At 38.1% G+C, this 24,472-nt stretch overlaps 1 protein-coding gene and 1 pseudogene across 1 annotated transcript in view; one reads left to right on the top strand and one right to left on the bottom strand.

Annotated features, from left to right (window-relative positions):
- Nucleotides 1-24,472, bottom strand: part of LOC101344790 (zinc finger protein 420) — a 347,019-nt gene that overhangs the window by 111,900 nt on the left and 210,647 nt on the right. The window lies entirely within an intron of this gene.
- Nucleotides 804-18,229, top strand: LOC101345802 (zinc finger protein 559-like; annotated as a pseudogene).

Raw genomic sequence — 24,472 nt, 5'->3', positions numbered from 1 at the left:
AGGCAGGATTTACGATACATAGGAAAATCACATAATACCAGGAATCATGGCCCAGCCAAATTGATACACACATTTTTGGGAGGACATAATTCAATCCATGACAATAATCACATGAACTTGTCTTACCATTGTTTCTGGCACATAATGGGTACTCAGCAAGTGGCAATTGTTATTAAAATTTATGTGGATTAGTACTTCACAGTTACTGGTGGCCAGCTTATATGCAACTTCATTTTCTGCAGTAATGCCTGTCTATTAATTGATGATATCTGGCAAGAATCCAGCTACTACTTAATCAAGAGGAATTGAGATTGATCTATCCACTTAAATTCAAGAGACCTTGGGAACAAGAAGTGTTCACACAGATTTAACTATCAAACTCATAGTATGCCAGTCATTGATCTTTCCATTTGTGGTAAGTCCTTTTTGATGCTTCTTTCAGAGATCCGCTTTAAGTGGTCTATGAACAGCACAATCACATTGTGAGTTTTATCGTTCTTGGCAAAATAAATAAATAAAACAACTTTATCTCTCTGGACTCTAATTTCTTTATCTGTAAAATGGGATTATTTAAATTCTTCCTTATGATTATAAAAGCACAAAGCCCCTTTTCTGCATTCAGGTGAAACAGGCTTCTCAGGAATTTTATGCCAGCAACACTTGTGTATCTGTCTGTGCACATATGCACACACCCACTTCAGTGTTTGTGTGGTCACTCAGAATAAGGTTTCCAGGGTTGTTAATGTGGAAATTGTGGGCAGCCTAGGTTCTCAGGTCTTATTTCTTCTTCCTGAGGTCATCTTTCGCTAGATTTTTTTTTCCTGCCATGAGGGAAAATCAGAGGACAAAAGAATGATGGCTGGGTGGCTGACAAATTATTCTCAGGTAAGTTGTAAACAGATTTTTCTATACAAGCACATGCTTCTTCCTAGTAAGTAGACATATTTTCTTCTAATAGAATGGAGCTTCTTCAGGCAGATAGAAACAGCTTAGGGACTAAGTCCCTAGTCAGATTTCCTCAGATCTGAGATCCTCTGATGTTGTTGAGAGATTACATAGGAAAATGACCCTATTATTCCAGTATTTGCTCATTCAATCCAACTTTCACCAATCTGACTGTATGCTTTCATTTTGCAGTAAGGGAAGGAATGATACGTACTTCAGAATTTCTACTGTCACTGGAGAAATGATTCATTTATCATTGAAAGTCAGTAATATGCTCAGATTGTACTATAACCTGTCCAATGAGAAAATAAGACTAGAAAAGGTCACAATCTAATTGCAGTGAGATAAATTTGGTCAGGTTAAAAAGATGCTCTTTGGCTATGTGACTGGATGAGATCATCAGTGAATATGTGTAGATAGAGAGAAGAAGAGGAATGAGGACCATTGAGCCCTGGGGTAGCTTAAAGGAGCTATGGAACACTGTCTAGGCTTTGAGTCTCCCTTCTTCATTCTTCAGTGAAGATTGATGAAGACTTGACTAATGCCAGCATGTGTGTGATGGTCTAGGACTCAGTGACCATTGAGGATGTGACTGTGGACTTCACCCAGGAAGAACAGAATTCGCTGGATCAAACTCAGAGAAATCTGTACAGAGATGTGATGCTGGAGAACTACAAGAATATGGTTGCAGTCGGTAAGACTGGTACCATTCAGGCTGGTACCATTCTTTCATGTAGTTTTTTCTGAAGCAAATATTTCTTAGGCGACTGTATTCTAGGATCTGTGCTGGTTAATGACAGTGCAGTGATAAAAAGGGCAGATGTTGCTTCTCTCACAGACCTTACCATGTAATGCTTTCCTCATGAAAGTGAAAATCTGTTCATTGTTGTTATTGTTGTTAGGTGCCATCGAGTCGGTACTGACTCATAGCAATCCTGTGTACAACAGAAAGAAACACTGCACGATCCTCACAATCGTTGTTATGTATGACCCCATTGTTGCAGCAACTGTGTCAGTCCGTCTCGTCGAGGGTCTTTCTCTTTTTCACTGACTCTACCAAGCATGATGTCCTTCTCCAGGGACTGGTCCCTCCTGATAACATGTCCAAAGTTTAAGTGAGATGAAGTTTCGCCATCCTCGCTGCTAAGGAACGTTCTGGCTGTATTCTTCCAAGACAGACTTGTTCATTCTTCTGGCAGTTTATGGTATATTCAGTATTCTTCACCAACACCATAATTCAAAGGCATCAGTTCTTCTTTGGTCTTCCTTATTCATTGTCCAGCTTTCACACGCATATGAGGCAATTGAAAATATGATGGCTTGGGTCAGGCGCACCATAGTCCTCAAAGTGACATCTTTGCTTTTTAACACTTTAAAGAGGTCTTTTGCAGCAAGTTTGCCCAATGCAATACGTCATTTGACTTCCTGACTGCTACTTCTATTGGTATTGATTGTGGATCCAAGTAAAATGAAACCCTTGACAACATCAATCTTTTGTCTGTTTATCACGACTGGTCCAGTTGTGAGGATTTTTGTTTTCTTTATGTTGAGCAATCCATACTGAAGGCTGTAGTCTTTGATCTTCATCAGTAAGTGCTTTAAGTCCTCTTCAATTTCAGCAAGGAAGGTTGTGTCATCTGCATAACATAGGTTGTTAATGAGTCTTCCACCAATCCTGATGCCACATTCTTCTTTGTATAGTCCAGCTTCCCGGATTATTTGCTCAGCATACAGATTGAATAAGTATGGTGAAAAGATGCAACCCTGACACACACCTTTCTTGATTTTAAACCATACAGTATCCCCTTGCTCTGTTTGAACAAGTACCTCTTGTTCTATTTACAAGTTCCGCATGAACACAATTAAGTGTTCTGGAGTTCCCATTCTTCACACTGTTATTCATAATTTGTTATGATTCACACAGTTGAGTGCCTTTGCCTAGTCAATAAAACACAGGTAAACATCTTTCTGGTGTTTTCTGCTTTCAACCAAGATCCATCTGACATCAGCAATGATATCCTTTGGTCCATATCCTCTTCTGAATCCAGCTTCAATTTCTGGCAGTTCCCTGTTGCTGTACTACTGCAACCACTTTTGAATGATCTTCAGCAAAATTTTACGTGTGTGTAATATTAATGATATTGTTTGATAATCTCCGCATTCTGTTAGATCACCTTTGGAACGGGCACAAATTTGATACCTTCCAGTTGGTTGGCCAGGTAGCTGTCTTGCAAATTTCTTGGCATAGGCAAGTGGGCACTTCCAGTGTTGCATCCTTTTGTTGAAACATCTCAGTTGGTATTCTGTCAATTCCTGGAGCCTTGTTTTTCGCCAGTGCCTTCAGTGCAGCTTGGACTTCTTCCTTCAATACCCTGTTCATTGTACTAACTTTATTTTCTTTGTGGATAAAAGGCTTAGTGCTTTGTAAATGTGTTTACAATCTTGAGCCTTGGTCTTAAAGGGAAAGATCACCGTCCTTTTTAGGGCACAATGTGAGAGGGAGAGAATGTGTTTGCATTAGTTCATTTGAAACTTTACTGGTTCATTAGATTTGGCATGAACATTTTGTTTATTTCTTAAGTTATACTTGACAGTATTCAGAAATCTTGAAGAGCAGAATCTAGGCCCCTGATTTAATCTTGTGGCCTTATCAACTGCAACCAGATTCTTGTAGTTATCCCTGATTCACAGTATTTGTCATCCCTTGCATGTTCTTCTTAAATTACGCATCTTCACTTGAATGCAGGGCATCAGATATGCAGATCTGGTCAGATCTTTAAAAAGGAACAAGGGCCAAAAAGAGCTGAGGACAGTGGAAAGAGTTCTTCAAGTTGAGTAAAGGCAAATATGCTTCTTTATGAGAAAAAGCTCTAATCTATGAGAGGGACAGTCCATTTGGAAATATTAGGTGGGAAGCTTTGTAATATACACTTATTTCTGAGATGCTGAGGCCGTTTGGTTTCTGAGATTCCTTGTGTATCTTGAATTTCCCTTTTTCTCATTTACAACCATCTTCTGAAGCTTTTTTCTGGTCTGTAAGATCTGTCCCATTTCTTCTTTAAATTCATCATTTGCATTTCCTTCCAACTTTCTTTCCCTGGTTATCCCTCTTTCTATTCAGTATCAGTCTCAATGTGTATAGAATCAATTCTTAGTAAACCATCTACCAGTTTGACCCAGGACCTTATCATTGCCCAAACTCTTGATACAGCCAAACTTTTCAATCTTTGTGGTTTCTTTCCTTTCTTATTTTAAGTACATTTCAAATCAATATTTGAAAATACATACATATTGGCCTTGCATTTTTCATATCTTTATTCCATCATTTATTACTCCAAGAGCTTAATTTTTTTTTTCCATTTTATTTCAGAATGTGAGATTCGTCTTAATACCAAATGGTCAGCAACTCAGCAGAATATTTCATAGGGAAAAACATCCAGTATTATGGAAATGGTATGACTCAAAAGGCTTAATTCTTTGCTTTCTACATTAAAGGAAGACTGGAAATTCCATAAAATAGAAAAACAGCACACTAACTATGAGAGACATTTGAGGCTAGTGTTATTTGCTCAAAAAGAAGCTGTTTCTCAGCAGTCTCTCTGAGTATCATGAATTCGTCAAACATTCTAAACATCAAAACATATTTCTTCACAGAGAGTTCCCTCGGTTAAACATTACCATATATTTAATGCTTATGTTTTTGATAAATGGTTCTGGCTCGGACAATTATCAGCTAAACTCTATGAGAAGTCTTGTGATTATAACAGAACTTTCTGAGATAATGATCACTTCATTTTACCTGAAAGCACTCAAGTCAGGAACCATACACATGACGTGAAAATGGTGGGAAAAAACTTCAGTTATACTAATTTGCTTCCAATATATTAACAGAATTCTGGGTTGGAGGGAAGACTCTAAATATAATAAACTTGGAAAATTTTTATTAAAAAAAAAAAACCCATTGCCGTTGAATCGATTCCAACTCATAGCGACCCTATAGGACAGAGTAGAATTGTCCCGTAGGGTTTCCAAGGAGTGCCTGGTGGATTTGAACTGCTAACCTTTTGGTTACCATCCAGACTCTTAACTAGTACACCACAAGGGTTTCCAAAACTTTTATAAGAAATCATTAATCTCTATTAACAGCAGAGAAACCACATTGGAGAGGAACTGTACACCTGTAACCGATGTGAAAAACCTTCAGATGAACACTCATGCCTTAAGACTCACAGTAAAACTTGCATTAGAAGGAAAACTTATGAATGTAGTCAGTGTGGAAAAGCCTTCAGAAAGAATTTTAACCTTACTCTACACAAGAAAACCCATACTGGAGAGAAACCTTGTAAGTGTAATCAATGTGGAACAGCCTTCAGACAAAATCTACATCTTCGGGTTTACAAGAAAGGTCACCTACAAGAGAAACCATATAAATACAGTGACTGTGGGAAAGGATTAACTTCCTCCTCTCCCCTTAGAGAATGTGTAACAATTCATGATGGCAAGAGGCCATACACTTCTGAGGAATGTGACCAAGCCTTTACTTATTCTTTAACACTTTTTGAACACATGCAAACTCACTGTGGAGAAAAACCCTATAAATGTAAAGAGTATGGGAAGGTATTCGTTGGAACTTCATATCTTACTTGACATAAGAACTGACAGTGGACTGATGCCTGTGGACTGTAAGAAATTTGATGAAACCTCTCTTTATTCTCCAGATCTTGCTAAACCTATAAGATTTCATACTAGAGAGAAACATTATGTTTGTAAGGAATGTGGCAGAGTTTGTTTCTCAAAAGTTACTATTCACATGTGAGTTCACACTGGAGAAAAACCATATAAGTGTAATAAATGTGGGAAAGCCTTCACTGATTCTTCAGGTCTTATAAAACATGGAAGAACTCACACTGGAGAAAGGCCTTATGAATGTAAGAAATGTGGGAAAGCCTTTGCTAGTTCCTCACACCTTACTGTACATGTGAGAACTCACAAAGGTGAGAAGCCTTATCAATGTAAGGAATGTGGGAAAGCTTTTAGTAATTCCTCTTGCTTTAAAAGTCACACGCAGACTCACCCTGGAGTAAAACCCTATGACTGTAAGCAGTGTGGGAAAGCATTTATTCGATCCTCGTTTCTTATTCAACATTTAAGAATGCACAGTGTAGAAAGGCCATTTGAATATAAGGAATGTGGAAAAGCCTTTAGATATTCCTCACACCTTAATCAACATAAAAGAACACACACTGGAGAGAAGCCATATAAATGTGAGAAATGTAGAAGAGCTTTCACTATTTCATCAGGCCTCATGGTACATATGAGAACTCACACTGGGGACCGACCCTTTGAATGTAAGGAATGTGGTAAAGCCTTTACTTGATCCACATATCTCATTCGACATTCAAAAACTCACAGTGGAGAGAGGGCATATACAAGGACTGTGTGAAAAACTTTAGTATTTCCTCATGTCTTGCTGAACATTTAATAGTGCCTATACTTGTAAGGGAAACCCCGGTGGTGTAGTGGTTAAGTGCTATGGCTGCTAACCAAAAGGTCAGCAGTTTGAATCCACCAGGAGTTCCTTGGAAACTCTATGGGGCAGTTCTACTTTGTCCTATAGGGTCGCTATGAGTTGGAATCGACTCAGTGGCAATGGGTTTTACGCTTGTAAGGGGAGCCCTGGTGGCAAAGTGGTTAAGCATTTGGCTACTAACCAAAAGGTCAGCAAGTTTTAATCCACCAGATGCTCCTTGGAAACCCTATGGGACAGTTCTGCTCTGTCCTAGGGTTGCTATGAGTTGGAATCAACTCGATAGCAATCAGTTTGCTTTTGGGTTATACTTGTAAGGAATATGGGAAATCCTTTACTACTTTATCACACTTATTGAATATATACTAATTCATAATGAAGGTAACCTGATTATAAGGAATGGGAGGAAGACATCCTTGGTTTCACATATCTTAAGAACTCAGAGAAGGCATATGAATATAAGGAATGTGGGAAAGCCTTGGCTTATTCCATATGACTTAATATTCACGTGTGTATGAATCCTAGGAAACTAAATAATGAGGAATGTAAGAAAATCCTCAATCTTCACATCTTATTAAGTATATTTGAACTCAAGCTGGAGGGAGACACTATGAATGAGGAATATGGGAAGGCTATCACTTTTTTCAGTCCTTACTAAATGTGTAAGCACCCATTAAAAAAACCCCATTGCCATTGAGCTGATCCCAGCTCATAGGGAACCTATAGGACAGAGTAGAACTGCCTTATAGGGTTACCAAGGAGCAGCTGGTGGACTCAAACTGCTGACCTTTAGGTTAGCAGCCTAGCTCTTATCCACTGTGCCACCAGGGCTCCGTGAGTAACCACAGTGGATGTAAATGTAAGCCTTATTGATGTGAGGAATATGTTGAAGCCTCTAGTTCCTTATACATTAAATTCAGCAGTGATTTTACAGATGTGAAAAATCTTAAGAATTAATCTTAAGAAATACGGGGAAATTTTTTTTATCATCACTGTTTTGGAAAAGTGCGAGAGCACATGTTACCCAGAAATCCCATGACTGAAAGGAATGTAGGAAAGCGTTTGTTTTTTATCATTAGGAAACATGATGATAGTTCACACTGGAGAGGAGCTGTGAATGTTGGGAATATGGATAAAGCTGCATTGATTTACTGTAAATGTAAAAATTCATACTGGAGAGATGCTATATGAATGTAAAAAAATATTGGATTGCTTTCGGTAAATACGTACATCTTATAAGAAAGTACTTACTGGACATAAAACCTACAAGAGTAAGGAACTTGGGAACGTTTTTGGGTACAACTTTTCACTTACTGCACCCAAGAAAATTCATACTAGAAAAGGAAACCAAACAAGTGCTTATTTAAATGAGTTTGCCTTTCTTTGTATCTTTCTTAAGGTAAACCCATACCCACTTGTTTTCCTTTTATTATTTTTTATTGTAGTAAAAATATACATAACAAAACATACGCCATCTCAACAATTCAGTGACATTGATTACATTCTCTAAGTTGTGCAACCAGTCTTTTTATCCTTTTCTAAAACATTCCACCACATTTTAACATAAACTCAATGCCCTCAAGCAAAAACTTTCCCTTTTCCCCTCCCTCCTACCCCTGGTAACCACTAATAATCTTTGATTTCTATGTATTTGCTTATTTCATGTAAGTGAGATCATACAGTATTTGTCCTTTTGCGACTTATTTTGCTCAGCATGTTTTCAAGGTTCATGTAGCAGCATGCATCAGGACTTCATTTCTCTTTATGGCTATTATTTCCTTGTGAGTATATACCACATTTTGTTTATCCATTCATATGTTGATATACATTTCAGCTGTTTCCACCTTTTGGCTATTGTGAAAAGTGCTTCAGTGAACATTGGTGAACAGGTTTCTTTTTGTGTTCCTGCCTTCACTTCTTCTGGGTATATACCTAGGATTGGGATTGCTGGGTTGTAGAGTAATTCTTGGTTCAACTTTTTGAGGAACCGCCAGTTTTCCACAATGGCTGTACCATTTTACATTCCCACCAACAATGGATGTGGGTTCCAGTTATTCCATAACCTTGCCAGAACCTATGGTTTTCCATTTATTTATTTATCATTGACATTCTTATAGGGTGAGAAGATGCCTCATTGTAGTTTTGATTTGCATCTCTATAATGGCTAATGACTTTGAACATCTTTTCATGTCTTGTTGGCCATTTTATTCTCTTTGGTGAAATGTCTGTTCAAATCTTTTGCCCATTTTTTGATTGGGTTGCTTATCTTTCTGTTGTTAAGTTGTGCAAGTTATATATTTTGAATATTAGATGCTTACTGGATATGTGGTTCCCCAAAATTTTCTCCCAATCTGTAGGTTGTCTTTTCATGTTTTTAATAAAGCCCTTTTATGAACAAAAGTTTTTAATTTTTATGAGGTCCCATTGATCTTGTTTGTCTTTTGCTTCTTGGCAAAAACTAGGCCCCACAGTATCCTATACTTTTAAGAATTTTTAGTTTTCAAATTTACATCCTTTATCCATTTTTATTTGGTTTTTGTGTATGTTGAGGCATGTATCCTGATTCATTCTTTTGCAGGTAGAAATCCAATTTTTCCAGCACCATTTATTGAAGAAACTTTTCCTTCCCCATTGAATGGACTTAGCACCCTTATCTATAATCCACTGACCATATCTGTGAATAGAGATAGTTTCACTTCTTTTCCAATCTGGATACTTTTCATTTCTTTTTATTGTCTTATTGCTCGGGCTAGGACTTCTAATACTGAATGGAAGGGTAAAAGCGGGCACCCTTCTCTTGTTCCCAGTTTCAAAGGGAAATCTCGCTCTCTTCATTAAGTATCACTGTTGGTTTTTCATGTTGTTGTTTTTGTTAGGTGCCATGGAATTGGTTCCAACTCATAGCGACCTTATGTACAACAGAACAGAACACTGCCTGGTCCTGTGCCGTCCTCACAATTGTTATGCTTGAGACCATCATTGGAGCCACTGTGTCAATCCATCTCATTGAGGGTCTTCCTCTTTTTCACTGAACCTCTATCCTACCAAACATGATGTCCTCCAGGAACTGGTCCCTCCTGATAACATGTCAAAAGTACATGAGACAAAGTCTCTTCATCTTTGCTTTCAAGGAGCATTTTGGCTGTACTTCGTCCAAGACAGATTTGTTCTTCTGAAAGTCCATGATATATTCAATATTCTTCCCCAACACCATAATTCAAAAGCATTGATTCTTCTGTCTTCCTTACTCATTGTACAACTTTCCCATGAATACAAGGTGACTGAAAATACCATGGCTTGGGTCGGGCACACCTTGGTCCTTAAAGTGACATCTTTGCTTCTTAACAATTTAAAGAGGTCTTTTACAGCAGATTTGCCCAAAGCAATGTGTCATTTGATTTCTTAACTGCTGCTTCCATGGGCATTTATTGTAGATCCAAGTAAAATGAGGTCCTTGACAACTTCAGTATTTTCTCCATTTTTCATGAGGTTGGTTTTCCTTATATGCCTGTAATCATATTAAGGAACTCCTATTCCAATTTTCTTGAGGGTTTTCATCAAGATATTATCAAATGCTTTTTCCAGATCCATAGAGATGATCACATGGTTCATTTCCATTGTTCTGTTGATGTGGTGTATTGAGTCGATTGTTTTTCTAATGTTGAACCATCTCTGCATTCCTGGAATAAATCCTACTTGGTCATGGTGTGGGATTCTGTTTGGTTAGTTTTTTATTTTTGAGGATTTTTGCATCTGTGTTCATAAGGGATATTGACCTGTAGTTCTCTTTTCTGGTGGTGTCTTCATGTTTTGGTATCAGAGTTATGTTTACTTCATAGAATGAATTAGGGAATATTTCTTCCATCTCTATCTTTTGGAATAGTTTAAATTGGATTGGTGTCAATTCTTTTCTAAATGTTAGAATTACCTAATGAAGCCATCTGGTCCAGGACGTTTTTTTGTTGTGAGTTTTTTGATCACTGATTCAATCTCTTGTTATGGGTCTGTTGAGAGTTTCCGTTTCCTCTTGAGTCAGTTTAGGTAGGTTGTGTGCTTTTAAGAATTTGTTTCATCTGGTTTATCCAGTTTGTTGCCATATAGGTCATAATATTTTGTTATAATTCTGTTTCTGTTGGGTCAGTTGTAATGTTGTAATTTCTTATTTTTCTTATTTGCATCTTTTCTCTTTTTTCTTTATCAGTCTAGCTAAAGGCTTGTCAATTTTATTGATCTTTTCAAAGAACCACTTCTGATTTTGTTGATTCTATTATTTTTATGTTTTCGATTTCATCTTTTTCTGCTCTGATCTTTGTTATTTCCTTTCTTAGGTTTAGGCTGTTTTGTCTTCTATTCCTAGTTCCTCAAGTTGTAGAATTAGGCTGTTTATTTGATCTCTTCTTTTTTCATGTAAGCATTTATTGCTCTAAGTTTCCCTCTGAATACTGCCTTTGCTGCATCCCATAAGTTTTGGTATGTTGTGCTTTTATTTTCATTCGACTCTAAGAAATTTGTGATTTCTTTCTTAATCCATCGGTAGCTTAATAGTGTGTTTTTTACTTTCCATACGTTTGTGTATTTTCCAAGGGTTTTTTTTTCTGTTATTGATTTCTAGTTTCACTCCATTGTTGTCAGAGAAAATATACTTTGTATAATTTCAGTCTTTTAAATTTATTGAGACCTGCTTTGTGATGTAACATGTGATCTATCCTAGAGACTGATCCATGTGCACTGGAGTATAATGTATATTGTGAGGTTGTTGGAAGAAGTGTTCTATATATGCCTTTTAAGTCTAGTTGATTTATAGTGTCATTCAGGTCCTCTGTTTCCTTGTTAATCTTTCTAGATGTTCTTTCCAGTATTGAAAATGGTCTATTAAAGTCTCCAACTATTTTTGTAGTGTTGTCTATTTCTCCCTTCAATTCTGTCAGTGTTTGCTTTATATATTTTGTTGCTCTGATGTTGGGTGCATATATATTTATGATTGATAAATCCTCTTCATCAACTGACCCTTTTATCACTATATAATGTTCATCTTTATCTCTTCTAACAAATTTTGTCTTAAAGTCTACTTTGTCTAATATTGAGATTGGAACCCCAGATGTCTTTTTGTTATTGCTTGCATTGAATATTTTTTCCATCCTTTCACTTTCAACCTATCTGTGTCCTTGCAGAGACTCAGCTGACCATAGATGAATGGATTTATTTTTGGATTCTCAATTCTATTCCATTGGTTTATATGCGTGTTATTATACCAATACCAAGCTTTTTTAATTACTGTGACTTTATCGTATGTTTTGAAATTAGGAAGTGTGAGTCCTCCTACTTTATTCTTCAAGATTTCTTTAGTTCTTTGGAGTCCCTTGCACTTGCATATAAATTTGAGGATTGGCTTTTCTATTTTTGTAAAGAAGGCTGTTGGAATTTTTGATGGAGAGAGCATTGAATTTATAGATTGCTTTGGATCTTTTATTATTTTTTACTATAAAGTCTGAATGCTGTAAAAGATTCTCCAAGTAGAATTTTACCTACATCACACAAGTTTTAATAAATGGTATTTTCGTTGTGACTCAGTTCTAAATGTTGTCTTGTATAACTTTGAATTGTGGTGTTGGCGAAGAATATTGAATATACCATGGCCTGCCAAAAGAATAAACAAATCTGTCTTGGATGAAGTACAACCAGAATGCTCCTTAGAAGCAAGGATGGCAAGACTACGTCTCACATACTTCGGACATGTTATCAGGAGGTACCAGTCCCTGGAGAAAGACATCATGCTTGGTAGAGTGTCAACGAAGAAGAGGAAGACCCTCAATGAGATGGATTGACACAGTGACTGCAACAATGGGCTCAAAGCATAACAATTGTGAGGATGGCACAATACTGGGCAGTGTTTTGTTCTGTTGTACATAGCTACACTATAAGTCGGAACTGACTCGACGGCACCTAACAACAACAATGTAACTTTTATGTCTTCCATTTATCAATGGAAGATATTTGGGCATGTTTTTAATAGGCAATGGAAGGGTAGATGGTTTTTTAAATTATCAGTTTCTAATGTAATGTGGATACCTGGTGGCACAGTGGTTAAGAGCTACGGCTGCTAACCAAAAGGTCAGCAGTTCGAATCTACCAGCCACTCCTTGGAAACCCTATGGGGCAGTTCTGTTCTGTCCTATAGGGTCACTATGAGTTGGAATCAACTCGACCGCAATGGGGTAACAGGTTATATATTGTGTGAAAATACAGGTTTCTTCATTATTGATTTCTGGTAATTTGCTTGAGATTCATTTTTTCCTAGTAGGCCAGATTCTAGCTTGTTCTCTCATTCTTCCTTATTTTCTTTAGGTTCAGCTTTATGGTTTTAAAAAATACTCCAATTCTAAGCTTTTTGTTGTTCTTATGAGGATTGTGAGGAACCCTGGTGCCAAAGTAGTTAAACGCTTGGCTGCTAACTGAAAGATGGGCAGTTCAAATCCACTGCCACATCTTTCTCCCACAGAGTGGCTGGTGGGTTCAAACTGCCTACCTTTCAATTAGCAGCCAAGCACCTCAACCACTGCGACCCCAGGGCTCCCCACACATGTTGTAGAGTATAACAATAGTTCCTTTTCTTTTGCTGAATAGTATTCCATTGTTTATCCATTTACCTGCTGATGGACATCTGGGTTAGTTTCACCTTTTGACTATTATGATTAAAGCTTCTGTGAATGTCCATGTACAAAATTTTGCATGAACACATGCTTTCATTTCTTTTGGGTAATTAATAAAGCATGGAATGATCAGATTTTGTTGGTGCACATTTAACTTTTAGACTGCTAAACTTTTCTAAACTTTTACTTTTTCCAAAGTATCACTTGCCATTCCCATCAACAGTGTATTAGAGTCTCAGTTCTTCCATATCATTGCCAAGACTTGGTATGGTCAGTATTTTTTTGTTTTTTAATTTATTGCCAGGTGTATAGTGGCATGTCGTAGTTTTAGTTTATATTTCTCCAATGACTAATAATGTTTAACATGTATTCATGTGCTTATTGTCCATCCTTAAATGTAGGCTGAAGTGTCTGTTAAAATCTTTTGCCCATTTTTATCAGTTTTAAAAGTTTTCTTATTATTGATTTTGAGAGTTTTTCTTTTTAATATATTTCAGATACAAGTCTTTTATCAAATACAAGGTTTGCAAATATTTTATCCCAGTTGTCATGGGTTGAATTATGTCCCCCCAAAAATGTGTGTATCAATTTGGCTGGGCCGTGATTCCCAGTATTGTGTGGTTGTCCTCTATTTTATGACTGTAATTTTATGTTAATGAGGATTAGGGTGGGATTGTAACACCCTTACTAAGGTCACATCCCTGATCCAATGTAAAGACAGCTTTCTTGGCATGTGGCCTGCACCACCTTTTATCTTCCAAGAAATAAAAGGAAAGGGAAGCAGAGAGTTGGGGACCTCATACCACCAAGAAAGCAGCACCGGGAGCAGAGCGCGTCCTTTGGACCTGAGGTTCCTAGACTGAGATGCTGATGACAAGGACCTTCCTCCAGAAGTGAGAAAGTCTTCCCCTGGAGCTGACACCCTGAATTTGGACTTGTAGCGTACTAGGCTGTGAGAGAATAAATTTCTCTTTGTTAAAGCCATCCATTGTGGTATTTCTGTGGTAGCAGCACTAGATGACTAAGAAACCAGTGCATGGCTTTTCTTTTCATTCTCTTAATCATATATTTTGAAGAGAAGTTCTTAGTTTTGGTGAAATCCCATTTTTCAATTTGCCATATCAAATGCAAAATCCAAGCGTTTTCTACTATATTCTAGAAGTTCTACAGTTTTAAGATTTACATTTCAGTCCATGATGCGCTTCGAGTTAAAATCTTTATATGGCACAAGTTTTGGTCCGAAGATTGTTTTTAGACATGGGTATCCAGTTCTTCTGGGACCATTTGTTGAAAACCCCATCCTTTCTCTACTTACTTGCTTTTGAATCTTTCTTAAAAATCAGTTGATCCTACTTCTGGATTCTATTCTGTTCTATTGATGTATTTTTGTATCTTTATGCAAATATTACAGTCTTGATTAGTGTAGCTTTATAATAAGTTTTGAAATTAGGTACTTTTAGCCATCCAACTTTTACTTTTTCAGAGTTGTTTTTTTCAGAGGTTGGCAAACATTTTTAAAGACCGGATAGTAAATATCTTAAGCTCTGCAGATTATGTATGGTCTCTGTCATGGATTGAAATGTGTCCCCAAAAAATATGTGTAAACTTGGCCAGGCTGTGATTCCAAGTATTGTGTGATTGTCCACCATTTTGTCATCTGATGTGATTTTCCTATGTGTTATAAATCCTGCCTCTATGATGCTAATGAGACAGGATTAGAGGCAGTTATGTTAATGAGGCAGGACTCAATCTACAACATTGGGTTGTGTCTTAAGTCAGTCTCCTTTGAGATATAAAAGAGAGAAGCAAACTGAGAAAATCCTCGACAAGGGACCTTCCTCCAGAGCCAACAGAGAAAGCCTTCCACTGGAACTGATGCACTGAATTTGGACTTCTAGACTGTGACAGAATAAACTTCTGTTTGTTGAAGCCATCCACTTGTGGTATTTCTGTTATAGCAGCACTAGATGACTAAGACAGTCTCTTTGTTGCTTCTTCTTCTCTTTTTCCTATGTATCCCTTTCCCCTCCTCGTCCTGTACAGCACTTTCAAAATATAAAAACAATATTAGGTTGTAGGCCATACAAATACAGGCCATGGGCCAGTTTTGGCCTTGATCTGACCTCTGGGCCATGCTTTGCCAACCCATGTTCTAGGATGTTTTCATTTCCATATTAATTTTGGAATCAGTTTGTCAATTTCAAATAAATAAAAGGACTGCTAGGATTTAGACTGGCATTGTGTTGAATCTCTAGAGCAGTTTGGAAAGAATTGACATCTTAACAATGTTGAACCTTCTGACCCATAAACATGGTATATCTTTGTACTTAGTGCTTTAAAAATTTCTGTCAACAGTGTTTTGTATTTTTCAGTGTTCAGGTCTTCCCCATCTTTTTTTCAGATTTATTTTTATGTATTTAATATTATTTGATGCTATTATAAAAGTATTTTAGAATTTCAATTTCTGATTTTCTTATTGCTAGTATGCCAAAATACAATTTTTATACATATATTGATCCCGGATTTTGCAACCTTCATGCTAAACACATTATTCATTCTGGTAGCCTTTTAAAAAAATTTTTTTATTGTACTTTAGATGAAGGTTTACAGAACAAATAGTTTCTCATTAAGACAGTTAGCACACATATTGTTTTCTGACATTGGTTAACAACCCCACAACATATCAATACTCTCCCTTCTCGACCTTGGGTTCCCTATTACCAGCTTTCCTGTCCCCTCCTGCTTTCTAATCCTTGTCCCTGGGCTGTTGTGCCCTACTAGTCTCGTTTTGTTTTATGGAGCTGTCTAATCTTTGGTTGAAGGGTGAACCCGGGAGTGACTTCATTACTGAGCTAAAAGGTTGTCCGGGGGCCATACTATCAGGGTTTCTCTAGTCTCTGTCAGGCTAGTAAGTCTGGTCTTTTTTTGTGAGTTAGAATTTTGTTCTATATTTTTCTCCAGCTCTGTCCAGGATCCTCTATTGTGATCCCTGTCAGAGCAGATGGTGGTGGTAGCTGGGCACCATCTAGTTGTACTGGACTCAGTCTGGTGGAGGCTGTGGTAGTTGTGGTTCATTAGTCCTTTGGACTAATCTTTCCCTTGTGTCTTTGGTTTTCTTCTTTCTCCCTTGCTCCAGATGGGGTGGGGCTCTCTGATTGTTTTTTTTTTGTTTTGTTTTTTTTGTAGTTTTTGTTTGTTTTTTATTCTAAAGTAGGCTTTAAAAAAATAATTCTGAAATTCTGGTCAGTAATAATAATACAGTACTCAGAAATGTGAAGTTCTCAAATAGAAGAAATATCACTGATAGAGATTTAAAAACCTGTTTTCAATTTTGGGGTCTGCTGGGCTTTATTTTTTGTATTTAATAATTGCTTTAAGAGGTCAAGGGTTTTAGGAAAATGCATTACCAAGTGTTCTTGGATTTCTGAGTCGGGATCAATTCCACAGCAATAGGTTTTGTTTTATGGTGGTTTGAATCTATGCTATCACCCTAACCTGACTTTTACAAATGCCTGTGAGGAAATTTTCATGGTTTCCACCTTGCTTCGGCTGCTAGAGTCCACAGGGGCCCCCATAGGAGAAGCCTGTGCCATTAATTCTCAAATGAGATTCATCCACATGAAAAATTCACATATGATGCAGAGGTTTTAGTCTAACCCCATTCATCCTCAGGCTCTGTTTGGCCCCTCAAAGGGATCCATGTTCGGGGGATAAAGTGGTAACTCCCACTTTGTATCTCTATATCTTTGACATAAAAATAAAAGTATTGCCCACCCCAGACTGTATGCATCCATGAGATGGAGCCCTGGTGGCACAGTGGTTAAGAGCTTGACTGCTCACCAAAAGGTCAGCAGTTTGTATCCACCAGGCACTCCTTGGAAACCCTGTGGGGCAGTTCTACTCTGTCCTATAGGGTCGCTATGAGTGAGAACTGACTCCAAGGCATTGGGTATGGGATGTAGGAGCAGCCCTTGGTGGTCCTGTGAGTGGAAGAGCCTTGAGGTGAGGGCCCAGCGTTGTTAACTGGCAGCAGCGAGGAGCAGAGCAGGTTGTGGTGAGAAGAGACATACATTCCACTGAGTTTCTGGGCCATTTGACTCTGACCTTTGGAACTTCTTTTCCCTGTTCCCTCCCTTTCCTTTCTCCTCCTCCCCCACAAAAAAACATTAAAAAATCGAATCATCAGTGATCTCTCCTTTCTAGGCTGTATCCCAGTGAACGAGCTGGCATGTGTACAGTGTTGTCATTTTGTCTGGAAACGAGGCTCTTGGGTTCCAGGGCCGTGCATTGATTACAAAAGTTTTTGACAAAGTCCGTGTATGTGTGGAGCTCAGGAGGGTTGATGGGCATTTTACTTCTATCTCAAAATTACTCGAGTCCCTGGTAAATACACATTCGCAAATACCCTCACAGTTCACCTAATAGTACCTTGTTAGGCTGTGTTCATCAAGTGGTGAGGAAAAAAACCTAATCCCCTTAAAATCTTTTCTTTTTGCATGTAGTTTGGAATTTTTAAATTTCAAATATATGGTTCTGATGTTTAACTTTAATATCAGTAATAGAATCCCTAGCACTTTAAGACCATTCTTTTAAGGGCGGATATTTTACGTAGCCAGTCTCGGTGAGACGCACAATCAGGAGGGGTTCTGATTTCTTATCGCCACAGATCTCCAGTTGGGTGGCTCCATTAAATAATGTTAATAATGATCCTCTTAACAATTCTTAAATTCTTGAGTCTAGGCAGGTGCTTTATTCACGAGGGTGTCTGGAAAAGGCATATATAAAGGACTATTGAGTGAGATTTTTAAAACCCCTAGTCTGGGGTGTCCGAATGTTGTAGTAATATCAATAACCCGCAAGTACTTTAAAATCCGTCTTTTCTCCACTACCAGACTGAGAATTTTACTTTCAACTCCAGAGTCAAACCGCCCCTGGCCCGAGCTGCTCTCCAAAGCATACCTGCTGGAGGTTGCTTGATGTAGCTTGTGTCTCAGACGTGCCCAGCGGGAGGGCCACAACTCGCCCCTCAAATGCCCGAGACAAGAAGCGGAAGTGGGCGTCCGCCGGACGACGCGGTGTCTTCCCTTCCGTAGCTTTGCTCACGTAGGTCTGTCCTGGCTTGGCCTGGCCCAGGCGCGGCTATTTAGGAGGGGAAGGCCTGGAAGAGGAGGGCCGGGTCAAAAGGAACCGCGACTATCCCAAGCGCGCAGCTCCGCCGGTCTGGAGCCGTCCCGTCTTCTCCGAGAGCCGCGGTTCGCTCCACCCGCGTCTGCCGTGGCTGCGGGTCCTCCTGGCGCGACCGACATCGGGGCGGTGGCTCCGGGGTCGGTTCCCAGGAGGAGGCGGGTCGAAAAATGAGTTGATGGCGAGTTGGCTGAGCTTTTCTCCGTCCACTGTGTTTCCTTCTTTAAAGTACTTCGCCAAATCAAACTTTATTTTTCCACAAGAAAATGCTCTTCTGCACTTCGCTTTCCTCCATTAACAATATCTCGGAATCACTCGGTTCACGGAGATCTTTTTTTCTAGCTGTAGACTTCTGGACGAAATGGCTGCACCATAGTCCCCTACTGATGTGTGGTGACCATCTATCTTTAGCTGTTACAAACAGTGCAGCAGTGAATGACCTTGTGCTTGTTTTTGCATATTTATGGACTTAGCTTTTCAAGGTAGATTTTTAGAAATGGAGTTGTTGAGTCAAAGGATAAATAAATACTGCAAATAGATATTGCCCAATGCTCCTCTTCATGGGACTTGTGCTGTTTTGCTCTCTCAGGGTGTATATTTTGTATCAAGCTGCACATCTTTCATTATTCAAATAATTTACCTGTAGATTCTCTTGGATATTTATATGCATCTTCTTATCATCTCTGAATAATGACAGGTTTATTCTTTCTTTACTATCATCGTACCTATTATGTCTTTTTTTTCTTTCCAGAAATTACTGCACTGGCTACTACCTCCACATGGTTAGTAGAAGGAACATTCTTGTCTTTTTCCCAGGTCTCAGAAGAAAGGCTATCAGCTTGCCATTAGTTAAGTTCTGCGTTTCCTGTATGTTTTTGGTACATTTCTTACTATTCCTTCCTTTCTTTTCCCCTTTTGCTAAGATTATTTTTTGTAACAGGTTTATTGAAATATAATTCACATATACTTCATCCATTTAAATTGTACAATTCTATGATTTTTCATATATTCAAAGAATCGTACAACCACAATCTAATTTTAGAATAGTTTCATCATGCCAGAAAGAAATCCCATGCCCATTACAATCACTCCCCACATATTCCACCCCCAGCCTTAGGCAACCACTGATGGCTTTCTGTCTCTGGATTTGCCTGTTCTGGACATTTCATATAAATAGAATCATGCAAGATCTAGTCCTTTCCAACTAGCTTCTTTCACTCAGCACGTTTTCAAGGTGCACCCATGTTGTAGCATGTATAAGCACTTCATTCCTTTCTATTGATATATAATATTTCATTGTATGGCTATGCCATATTTTATTTGGATATTTGAGTTGTTTCCACTTTTTGGCTTCTATGAGTAATGCTGTTTTGAATATTCATCTACAAGTTTTTCTGTGGATATATATTTTCATTTCTCTTGGGTATATGCCTAGGAGTGAAATGGCTGGATCATATGATAACTATGTTTATTCTTTTGAGGAACTGCCAGTCTGTTTTCCAAGTGGTTCTACCATTTTACATTCCCACCAGCAAGTGTGTAGGAGGGTTCCAACTTCTTTACATCCTCACCAACACTTGCTATTTGTCTTTTTGATAATAGCCATCCTAGCAGGTGTGCACAGTGGTATCTCATTGTGGTTCAGGTTTGCATTTCCCTGATGGCTAATGATGTTGAGCATCATTTCATGTGCTTATTGGCCATTTGTATATTTTCTAAATTGTGTTTATAGAGCTATAAGACTTTTTTAATATGTGTTCTAGATACATGATTTGCAAATATTTTTCTCCCGTTTTATGTTTCTTAATTTTCTTTATAAGCCATCTCCTTTTTTTTCCTTCAATAATTTTGCCTGACTTTTTCCCATTTTATTAGTTTCCAAAGAACCAAGTTTTAGCTTGATTGATTCTGTGTGTTATTTCTTTTCTAGTTCATCATATTCTTTTTTTCTTTCTTTCAACTTTGCTTTTGTTTCTCCAGCCTCTTAAATTGGAAACTTAGATCATTATTTTTAACTTCACTTCTTTTCTTTGCTAATATAAACATATAAAACTTTCTTTTTCCCTGTAAGGACCACATTAACTATATCCTACAAGTTTTGGTAGTTAGATCTGGTAAATAGCCATAGTATTATGTATTTTCTAATTTGTTTCTTTTACCCATGAGTTATTCATTAGTATGATACTTTCTAAATTCCAAATGTATGGCTTTCTTCTATTAGATTTTCTAATATTCAACCATTTTTTGCCTACAAAAACTGTAGTTTCCTTTGGTTCAACATAATCGTTTTGTTATTAATTTATAATTTAATTGCATTGTGGTTAGAGAAGATGTCCGTGTACCAATTCTTTGAAAGGTTTGTTGTTGTTAGGTGCTGTCGAGTCGATTTCAACTCACAGCAACCCCATGTGACAGAATAGAACTGCCCCATAGGGTTTTCCTAGGCTGTAACCTTTATGGGAGCAGATGGCCAGGTCTTTCTCCTGCAGACCCACTGATGATTTCAAACTGACAACCTTTCGGTTAACAGTCGAGCGCTTAACCATTGCACCACCAGGGCTCCTTTAGAAAGGTTTAGCACTAGCTATATAGTATAGTGGAGCCCTGGTGGAGCAGTGGTTAAGAGCTCGGCTGCTAACCAAAAGGTTGGCAATTCGAATCCACCAGCTGCTCCTTGGAAACCCTGTGGAGCAATTCTACTTTGTCCGATAGGGTCACTATGAGTCAGAATCAACTCCATGGCTGTGGGTTTAGTTTTGGTTTTTATAGGGTTGCAATGAGTCAGAATTGACTCTATGGCAGTGAGTTTGGTTTTGGTTTATACAGTATAGCAGGAGTCTTAGTGGCACAGTGGTTAAAGTGCTTGGCTACTAACGGAAAGGTTAGCTGATCGAACCCACCAGCTGTTCCATGGGAGAAAGATGTGGCAGTCGACTTCCTTAAAGATTTATAGCCTTGGAAACCCTATGGGGCAGTTCTTTGTCCTGTAGGGTCGCTATGAGTCACAGTGACTCCATAGCAATGATTTTGTTTTGGTTTTATATAGTATAGCAATAGGGTCAGTTTTTGTGCAGGTCCTACAAGAGCTTGAAAAGAATATTTATTCTCTGTGTATTGAGTGAAGTTTTATAAGTGTTTTAGATCAAGCTTGTTAATTCTACTGTTCAAATCTTCATGTCTTGTTTTTTTCCTCTGATCTATCCATTACCAAGAGTAGAGTGTTGAAGTCTGTTACAATGATGGCTGACAGTCTATTTCTCCTTCAGTTCTGTTAGCTTCTACTTTATAAATGTTATGAGACTATGTTATTAGTGTATACAACTTCAGAATCTATATCTTCCTGGTACATTTTAAGGTAAGGTCCCTGGATGGCGCAAATGTTTAAATGCTTGACTACTAGTTGAAAGGTTGGTGGTTTGAAGCCACCCTGAGGGTTCCTTGGAAGACAGTTCTGGCCATCTGCTTCCAAAGGGTCACAGCCTTGAAAACCCTATGTAGGAGTAGGGTCAACATGAGTCAGAATCGACTTGAGGACAGCTAACAACATTCTAATATAGTTATCTCTAGTAGTGCATTTTGTCTTAAAATGTATGAAATTAATTTAATGTAACAAACTATTTTGGCTAGTATATATCTGGTATATCTTATTTTTAAGATTCAGTCTCTCTGTATTTTGGTTTTAGCTTCATCTCATGAAAAAGTGTAGAACTTGAATTTATATTAATCTAACATGAACGATCTTTGTTTTTAAATTGCAGTTTAATCTATTTACTTGTACATTTATTGTGATTATTGATATAGTTAGACTTTAACTACCATTGTACATTGTGCTTTTTGTTTGGCCTACTTTTTTTGTCTCCTTTGTTGTTGTTAGGTGCCATCAAATTGGTTCCGACTCATAGCAATGCTATGAACAACAGAACGAAACACTGCCTAGTCCTGCACTATTCTCACAATCGTTGTTATACTTGAGCCCATTGTTGCAGCCACTGTGTCAGTCCATTTCATTGAGAGTCTCCCTTCTTTTCGCTGACTTCTACTTGACCAAGCATGATGTCCTTCTCCAGGGACTGATACCTCCTAATATCATGTCCAAAGTATGTGAGACTTAGCTTCACCATCCTCGCTTCTAAGGAGCATTCTGGCTGTATTTCTTCCAAGACAGATTTGTTCATTCTTCTGGCAGTCCATGCTATATTCAATATTCTTTGCCAGTACCATGATTCAAAGGTGTCAATTCTTCTTCAGTCTTTCTTATTCATTGTCCAGCTTTCACATGCACACGAGGCAACTGAAAACACCATGGCTTGGGTCCAGTACACCTTAGTCTTCAGGGTGACATCTTTGCTTTTTAACGCTTTAAAGAGGTGTTCTGCAGCAGATTTGCCCAGTGCAGTACATCATTTGATTTCTTGATTGCTGCTTCCATGGGTGTTGATTGTGGATCCAAGTAAAATAAAATCCTTGACAATTCAATATTTTCTCCATTTATCATGAAGTTGCTTATTGGTCCAGTTGTGAGGATTTTTGTTTTCTTTATGTTGGCGTAATCCATACTGAAGGCTGTAGTCTTTGATCTTCATCAGTAAGTGCTTCAAGTCATCTTCATTTACAGCAAGCAAGTTGTGTCATCTACATAATGCAGGTTGCTAATGAGTCTTCCTCCAATCCTGATGCCGCGTTCTTCTTCATATAGTCCAGGTTCTCAGATTATTTGCTAAGCATACAGATTGAAAAAGTGTGGTGAAAGGATACAACCCTGATGCACACCTTTCCTGATTTTAAACCACGCGGTATCCCTTGTTCTGTTCGAATGACTGCCTCTTGGTCTATGTACAGGTTCCTCATGAGCACAATTAAGTGTTCTAGAATTCCCATTCTTTGCAATGTTATCCATTATTTGTTATGATACACACAGTTGAATGCATTTGCATTGTCAGTAAAACGCAGGTAAATATCTTTCTGTTATTTTTTGCTTTGAACCAGGATCCGTCTGACATCAGCAATGATATCCTTTGTTCCACATCCTCTTCTGAATCTGGCTTGAATTTCTGGCAGTTCCCTGTTGATATACTGTTGTAACCACTTCGAATGATCTACAGCAAAATTTTACTTTCGTGTTAATGATATTGTTCAATAATTTCCACATTCTGTTGGACCTTCTTTCTTTGGAATGGATACAAATATGGATCTCTTCCATTCGGTTGGCCAGGTAGCTGTCTTCCAAATTTCTTGGCATAGACAAGTGAGTGCTTCCAGCACTGCATCGGTTTTTTGAAACATCTCAATTTGTATTCTCTCAGTTTCTGGAGCCTTGTTTTTCACCACTGTCTTCAGTGCAACTTAGACCTCTTCCTTTCGTTCCATTGCTTCTTGATCATATGCTACCTCCTGAAATAGTTGAATATCTACCAATTCTTTTTGGTACAGTGACTGTGTATTCTTTCTGTCTTCTTTTGATGCTTCCTGCATCTAATATTTTCCCTGTAGAATCCTTCAGTATTGCAACTTGAGGCTTGAAATTTTTCTTCAGTTTTTTCAGCTTGAGAAATGCTGAGCGTGTTCTTCCCTTTTGGTTTGCTATCTCCAGGTCTTTGCACATGTCATTATAATACTTTACTTTGTCTTCTCGAGCTGCCCTCTGAAATCTTCTGTTCAGCTCTTTTACTTCATCATTACTTTCTTTCACTTTTCCTACCCTATGTTCAAGAGCAAGTTTCAGAGTCGCTTCTAACATCCATTTTGGTCTTTTTTTCTTTCTTGTCTTTTTAATGACCTCTTGCTTTCTCCATGTATGATGTCCTTGGTATTATTCCACAACTCATCTGGTCTTCAGTCATTAGTGTTCAGTGTGTCAAATCTATTCTTGAGATGGTTTCTAAATTATGATGGGATATACTGAAGGTTGTACTGCGGCTCTCGTAGACTTGTTCTATTTTTCTTCAACTTCAACTTGAACTTGCATACGAGCAATTGATGGTCTGTTCCACAGTCGATCCCTGACCTTGTTCTGACTGATGGTATTGAGGTTTTCCATCATCTCTTTCCACAGATGTAATCGATTTGATTCCTATGTATTCCATCTGGCAAGGTCCACGTGTATAGTTGCTGTTTATGTTGTTGAGAAAAGGTTTTTGCAATGAAGAAGTCATTGGTCTTGCAAAAT

The sequence above is a fragment of the Trichechus manatus genome, unplaced genomic scaffold, assembly GCF_000243295.1.
Source record: "Trichechus manatus latirostris isolate Lorelei unplaced genomic scaffold, TriManLat1.0 scaffold00057, whole genome shotgun sequence".
Classification (NCBI taxonomy): domain Eukaryota; kingdom Metazoa; phylum Chordata; class Mammalia; order Sirenia; family Trichechidae; genus Trichechus; species Trichechus manatus.
This window is presented reverse-complemented; position numbering and strand designations above follow the sequence as displayed.